At 39.9% G+C, this 7,876-nt stretch overlaps 1 long non-coding RNA gene across 4 annotated transcripts; it reads right to left on the bottom strand.

Annotated features, from left to right (window-relative positions):
* Positions 1 to 216: 216 nt before the first annotated feature.
* On the bottom strand, positions 217 to 6,688 carry LOC103478795 (uncharacterized). Of its 4 annotated transcripts, none has more exons than XR_535854.1 (3): positions 6,543 to 6,688; positions 2,699 to 5,445; positions 217 to 1,611 (listed from the first exon to the last, which is right to left on the bottom strand). It is a non-coding gene; the product is annotated as an uncharacterized LOC103478795 (long non-coding RNA). The 4 variants fall into 4 exon arrangements; XR_535855.1 differs by having other exon boundaries at positions 217 to 2,840; positions 5,345 to 5,445; XR_535853.1 differs by having other exon boundaries at positions 217 to 5,445.
* Positions 6,689 to 7,876: the final 1,188 nt, after the last annotated feature.

Here is a 7,876-nt window from a genome sequence, read left to right as displayed (position 1 = left end):
TTTTGTTTTGTTTTGTTTTTGTCATAGCACCCCCAAGAATTTAAAACTACTTTCACCCCTGGAAACGAGAGCCAGAAAGAGAAAGCCTAGTGTTTTGCAACATCATTTGGATGGAAGAAGAAAAGCAGCAACTGAAGAATTCAATGGTAAAGGGAACTCGAGTCTGTCATGAAGTGCAATTAGGTGGCGGTCAAGTAGACGTGGCAGACACAGGTAGGAGATGAACAAGGATTTTAATAATGTCCACAAGCTCAAAAACAGTCCAAGAAACAGGCAACACGGCAGACCGGAAAACTAAGGCTCAGCACCGGTAGCAACTGATCTAAAAGACTGATAGGAGAGCTGAAGTCGACACAGGACAAAAACAACACGCTAAGTGAGATGAGGACCCGACAAAAACGTCTGCCTCCCAGTGCTCCTCCTGAGATTCCTAGTGCTCCTCCCGAGCTTCTGCCTCCCAGTGCTCCTCCAGAGCCCGTTGCTGGCCCCTTGGAGGCGGGTCCGATACTAAGGAGTAATAATGGAAGTGACGAGACAGACTAACAACTTGTGACTGAAGTAGAGGAGCTTAAATACTGGGAGTTAGAAGGTGGAACAAAGGAGCTGGCTTGCAGGTGTGAGTAGTTGAAGCAGAAGTCAAGCGGAGAAGGTAGTATAGGCAAGCTATACAGGGGAACACAAAAGAGTGAAGGAAGAAACTTAAGGGAGCTGGAAGTAGTTTAATAAATAATAAAGAAACATTAAGACTAATGAAAACATAATAAACTACAAAAAGGCAAAGACAATAGGGAAAACTAAGAACCAAACAGAAACAAAGCTGATCTAAAAACAATAGGAACTAAGGAACACAGCTAGAATTACTAGAAGGACTAAACAAAGAAATAACCTAACTCGAATTACTAAAGAACGATAGACATAGACTCAGACATAAAATAATAACTAAACCTTCAGTAAAATGAGAACGTTCTAAAAAAAATCAATCAAAAAGGTGAACTAAAACATAACTAATAAAAAGAGAAACAATAAAAACACAGAACACAAAACCAAACCCAAAAGCCCAGAGCCTTGACACATTAACAGCTGTATGACATCCCAACTTAGCAGTTAACTAGTTAGACCAGGGGTGGGTAATCCTGGTCCTCGAGGGCCGGTGTCCTGCAACTCTTAGATGTCTCCCTGGTCCAACCCACTTGAATCCAATAGCTGAATCGCCTCCTTAGTGCAGTCAGATTCTCCAGAGTCCTGCAAACGACCTTATTATTTGACTCAGGTGTGTTGAAGTTGAGATGCATCTAAAAGTTGCAGGAGACCGACCCTCCAGACCTGGAGTTGCCCACCCCTGAGTTAGACCATCATCAAGCAACAGGGAGGTGAGTTTTATATGGGGCATATTTGGTAGTTGACTGCACCTGCAGGTAGACCAGGGGTGGGCAATCCTGGTCCTCGAGGGCCAGTGTCCTGCAACTCTTATATGTCTGCCTGGTAGCATACACCTAGATCCAATAGCTGAACCACCTCCTCAGTGCAGTCAGGTTCTCCAGAGTCCTGCTAACGACCTCATTATTTGACTCAGGTGTGTTGAGTGCCCAAAGACAGGACTTCTCTGGAGTCCTAGGATGTGGAAGAAAAGCAGGTACACAACAGGGAACAGGGTAGATGCAGCACGCTTGTTGTAGCAACAAGAGGAGAAAATATTGGTAAATGTACAGCAGTGTCGATTGTGCCGCTTGCAAATTTTTTGTTTGTTCGATACTTTTCATTTGGAATACATCTTTGTTTTAGTAGAGGAAGTCATTACCACTCAAAGTTAAGTCATAAGCCCTTGGTGTGAAATTTCAAGTCAAGTTCAAAGTCTTTTATGAAGTGAACTTCAAGGCCATTAAATGTGTGACTTTAGTTTTACGTGATTCTTTGTCATATGACTCCAATCAACACCTCGGGCATTCTTTACCATCAATTCACTCTGGCATCAGGGATTGCCATGTTAGCAAGTCATAAGTTTGTCAACAGCATATCATTCATTAAATTATTTGTGGCTTGTTGCAAATTGCTAATTTAAGCTCTTGCACCTTTCAGAGTGAAGTGCACTCTAACTCCTTTGTGAAAGCAGCTTTGCATAGGAGTATTTGAAAATAAGATAATTTTGTGATAAGAGTTTGTGGTATAACTCTGACCTATAGACTGATGCAAAGTGTTTCTAGTGCAATCTTTAGATTGTGTTGAAGTTGCATCAATTAACTTGAGTGGGCATCAAAAAGGGTTTCAGTTGATGAGCATTCTATTGTGCAGAACAAAAGCCTACTTTTATTTACTTTATATTTAGCCTGACTTGACTATTGAAAAAAAAAACATATTCACAGTTAAACATAAATGTAAAGTTTATATTTTTACATTTTGATATTTGGTTTCATTTGCTAACCATGTACAAAATCAGATTATTTGCTTGTGTGCTAATAACTTTTAAACACAGCTCTGCTTCCTTTAAGTTTTTTGTGAATTGACATTTCTTAAAAGTTTTTCTCTACAGGGAGATTGTCTGACTATAGCATGTGCCAAACCCCCATTTTAAATCCTCAGTTTTAAACTGGCAAATTCACAGGTAAAGGAGGTTAATGAAGGAGAACAAGTTGTACATTTGCTCTGAATTGAGAATAAGAGTAGGCAGCTCCCTCCACCCCAATGCCTGTCAATGTCGTACCTCTCAAAGTCTAAGAGCTTCCACTCATTCCACTATTGCCACAGCAAAACATCCACCAGGTGATAGGGTCTGAGAAGCCTTCCATTCAGATCTTGCATTTTCACTTACATCCTTCAACTTGGGTGTTAACCTGGAGAGAATACTGACAAAAGATAAAATTAAAACAAAAAGCTTTTATTTTGAACTACTGCTATTTAAAAATAATGTCTATTTTTACTACATGACTCAAAAAGATTGCAATTATGATGTTTGTATGTTGTATCTCTTCTGTGACTACATTCAACATGTTTACCAAGTTAACTTGTTACTGTCGAGGCTAGGTTGAAAAGTTGCAGTCTAACAGGAGAGATGAGAAATGAGATTTTATACTTCCATAATGTTGGCCCACTGAAACACACTTCAGACTAAAAAATTCCTCAGGCTCCCTCTCCGAAACACAAAATGAACCATTATCTGGTTGAGGCATTAAATGAACCCTTACACCCTCTTGTGAAGAAAAGTAACAGGGCCTGCACGAAAACGACGTCACAGGACCTTGCCGTGCAGCCGCTTGTCACGAACTCGAGGTCTGGGCTGGTCTGGGCTAGTTGCACTCTCCGGCATTTTGGTTTGTGATTTAAAAACACCACCCTTGAGGAACGTGATTAGTTCCTCAAGGTTGATTATGTTGAGCGTTAAGACTTGCTTTCTCAATGTAGTGTAAGAGGTCACAAGTAGCCTGTGTGTTGAGACTTTGTTGCATCACCATTATAAGTAACGTTTTGATTATCAGTTTCATACCCTATGTGATAGACTGGCTACTTATCCAGGGTGTACCCTGACTCTCGTCCGTTGACCGCTGGAGACAAGCATCAGCACTCCTTGCGACCACACTAGGGATAAGTGTGTAAGACGATGGATGGATGGATTTTATTCATCCATCCATCCATTTCTACTTTTAGAAAATACATTCTGTGTGATGTTACAAAAACTTTTCTTTCACTTAATGGTTGGTTCAGGCTACCTATTAGTATTACTGGGATTTACGACATAAAGGAAAACTCATAAAACTTCGTCAGTTTTCTTGTAATTATTATGAGTGTCTTTTTTTCCTCTCTCTGTGTGTGTGTGTGGGTGTGTGTGTGGTGCGTGCGTGCGTGTGTGTGTGCGCGCGTGCACTTGTCTAGCTTATCCTATTTAGGGCCATTTCTGAATACTAACCCAAAGATTGATGGGCTTTATGGGGAGGTATAATGTGAAGGGCTACAAATAGACTAATAATAGTTAGGGTTATGGAAAATGTCTGGGTTAGGCATGCTGTTACTAAAATGAATGGAAGTCAGTACAAAGTCCTAATAAATACAAACTTGTGTTTGTGTACATGTGTATAGCATGGAAGAAAGAAAACCTAACATATTCCACCAAAAATATCTCACTTGTTAATTTTGTGTATCTTTTTTCTTAATTGTCTTTCATTTGTATCTTAAAATTATATATATATATATAATATGTATATAATAATTTTGGGAAAGTTTAGTTTTACTTTTGCAGTTGTAACCCATGACTCCACTTTCTCCTTCACCAGACTATTCCTGGGTGTTATGGAAGAAGGAAATGTTTTCCCAGGAGCTGCTGTTAATATACTATCTAAAAGTTGCTGTAGTTCACAAAATGCTTTACTATATTTTAGCCAATGTGTTTGTAAAATGTTTAAGTTTTTTATGCAATTTAGCAGAGGACGGAATGTTTTGTTGAGGAAGACCTTTTTGTTGCAGCACATGTGTGAACGAGCCAACTGCTCTGCTCACGTGCAGCGTTTTTTTATGTGGTTCCTTTGTCATGGGCAGGTGAACTGATGTTGGCTGGGTGTTTTTCATGCAGGTGAACTGTCTATTTCCATAGTGTGCAGGTATGTTGTTACCCACCTGTCTTTTTATTTAACTTTTTTGTTCATTTTTAGAGTTTTACATCTATCACAATATGCACATTGTTATGCATTTCATTTATTTAACACCAAAGATGTCAGCTGGTGGTTTGAGTTTCTTTTATTATTTGTTTTGTCCAGATTTAAAACATGTAACATGATTATTTGTATTAGCATTTAATGTTGAATGTTGCCATATAAGTCCAAACCTTTCCTAGCTGTTATGGATGAACGTGAACTGATGCTTTTCCTGCTGCTGAACTGTCTTATGTCATTCTGTACAGAATTAACACTCTATCAGTTCGGCTGTCCTGGAACTCCTGAGCCATCTTCATTTTCACAGTGCAGTGCTTTATCGGGTGGTATAACATCGCCCCCAACCACATGTCATTGAGCTGTGCTAGTGCAGGTTAATCTTGAGACAAATCCTCAATTTTTGTTGTTTTGCCTATAGACTATATTAAATTGTGTCTAAAAATATTCCTTTTTATAGTCCCTAAATCAAACACTAAAAACACATGTAGCCTGTTGATTTAACAGAATGAGCTGCATATTCAGGAATCAGTTTCTGACACTTTATCTACAGGCTAGAAAGTACTAATGAGCTTGTCTTACCCCTGGCAATCAAATGTGACACCTCATTCCATGGCCACCAAACTGGGCAGACATAGCCATGTGTGTGTGTTTGATTTGGAATGCAAGGAAAAACAGAGATAGGAGGGTGCTCTCTATCTAACACTGACCTTGACTTTGTTCTCTTTTCCACATCACTCTGCCTGCTTTCAGGAAAACCACTTTCTTTCTCTGTTGTGCAGTATGCTAATGTTCATACATATTTGCTTGCCTAAAAAAGAAGATAACTTTTTTTTATTTGCCTGTAGACTTGATCATTCTAGAGCCGTTGTGAAGCATCAAGAGGCATATTCATTATCTGTCATCATATTCATTTCTATGCTAATGAGAAACCCATTCCCGATGAAAATCTGTTTTCAGGCCCTCAAATAAAAGTAAGTGGCAATCACATATTGTTTGTTTTTGAGGCTTGCCTTTAGATGAGCAAAGGCATTGCCAGCAATTTTGTGCACAGGCAATATTCCATAAATCATTGTCCCAAATGCAAATACTAACCTGTACATCTTCAAGTCTCAGTGCAGCTTGAGTCTTTTCAGCTCAATAATGTAACATTGATTAAACAACACTTGGAGAAAAATCTGGTTTGATAACCACTGTTTGAAGGGGACAACAAAACCAATATTATAATTTTTTTTTCAAAACGGTCAAAAAATGAATGAGCTGAACTTACTTAGAAAATTCTCAAGTGAGCCAATGCCATTTAGAAACAACATACATTTTTGCCAACATTCATACATTTTTCACATGAAATTTTAATATGCCATTTTAGGCTAAGTGAATATTAATTAAGCACTTCATTCACACGTTTCTTTATCCTAGTCAAGTTATATTTTAATTTCTGCTATTCACACTTACACTACTTTGTATTGCAATATCAGAGTATACCCTCATAAAAGCAAGAAGATACGATTTTAAAAAATCTTGTGATTAGTAGTGTAGTTCTTTTGATGCTTTATTGAACATTTCTCTTTACTTGGCTATTGGAAGTTAGGTAAAATAATCTATTTCCACTTAAATTTATTCAGTAGAAAAGTTATGATTAGGGGATGTTCTTCATATTTTTATACATTTCTATGCTCACATAAAACAATTAACTCACAATATGTTGTCTTTATGTTAGGTGCACCATAGCACTTGAGACAACAGGGATAATCAAAGAACTGGGTGGATCCTTAAACTGTCTGGGAACTTGAGACAAACTGAGGTGGGCCTGAGAACTGAGGAACTGATCTCATAGGGTCCGATAAACCTGGGGGAAAGCTTCTTATTGAAAGATTTCCGTGTTATGTCCTTGGTAGAGAGCAATACCTTTTGACCCGGCTGGTCCTGATCCTCTTCCTGTCAGCCAGATGCCGATTCTGTGCTGCAGAGCAGTTGAGAGCAGCAATGGTCTGATCCCAGATGTGCCTGCAGCGACGAAGATGATGCAGAACATTGGTGACGGAGAGTTCTTTATCCTGTGAAGGAAACAATGGTCGCTGGTAATCAAGGGAAGATTCAAATGGGGATAACCCAATGGCAGATGAGATATGACTGTTATGAGCATGTGCAACCTAAGGAAGCTGTGAACTCCAAGGAGTGGGATTAGAAGTACACACACAACAGAGAGAGGGCTCAAGTTCCTGGTTTTTGTTTGTGGGCGAAAACCCAAACTGAGCTCTACCCTGGCCCCCCATGCACTCCCAAACTCCTTCCAAACCTTGGAAATAAACTGGGGACCTCGGTCAGACAGGAGGATTCCATGAAGACGGAAACGTGTTTAATGAGGAACTGATCCATTTCTTGCGAGGAGCGGAGTTTAGGTAATGGGATGAGGTGACAAGCTTTGGAGAACCGATTTATGATGGTGATGATTGCAGTGAAACCCTTAGAAAACGGCAAACCAGTAACAAAGTCAAGACCTATGTGAGACCAGGGGCATCATGGGATTGTAAGGGGCTGGAGCAGCCCACTGGAGGGCTGATTGTGGGCCTTACTTCAGGCACAAACTTGGCAAGCAAGCACATAACTTTTAACGTCAGCATACAGAGTAGGACACCAGAAAGAATGACGGATTAGTGTAAGCATGCGATTGACTCCAGGATGACAGGAGAATTTAGCAGTGTGAGCCCAATGGAGAAGTTTAGATCTGACTGTGGAGGGAATGGAAATTCGGTTAGGTAGTCCAGACCTTGGGTCCGGTTCAAGGCGTTGGGCCTCTTGAACCTCCTTTTGGATGTCCCAACTGAGCGTCCCTACTACATCTGACCGTTGTCCTTTGCATCATAATTTTTCTCTGCTTGAGATAAGCGACGAGAGAAAAAAGCACAAAGATGGAGCTTGTTATCTGGAGGGGTGATGGGGTTTCTGAAAGAGGACAGCCCCCACACCAGTATCTGAGGCATCAACCTCCAAAATGAATTGTCTGGCTGGATTTGACTGAGCGAAAATGGGAGCAGTGGCAAACCTTTTCTTAAACTCATTAAAGGCTTTGTCCAGGGCTGTGCAGAGACCACTAAAGGGCACATGCTACAAAAAGGGCACATCTAACCGCATTTTAGGACAGAATATTAAAGTCACACAGCTTCCAGAGTTTAAGAAACAATGATAAATTACTAATTGTGTGATATACAACTATATTTAGTACATCTTAACATAACAGC

The sequence above is a fragment of the Poecilia reticulata genome, linkage group LG16 (genome assembly GCF_000633615.1).
Source record: "Poecilia reticulata strain Guanapo linkage group LG16, Guppy_female_1.0+MT, whole genome shotgun sequence".
Classification (NCBI taxonomy): Eukaryota; Metazoa; Chordata; class Actinopteri; order Cyprinodontiformes; family Poeciliidae; genus Poecilia; species Poecilia reticulata.
The sequence above is the reverse complement of the archived record's forward strand: the minus strand, read 5'-3'. Positions and strand labels throughout refer to the sequence as shown.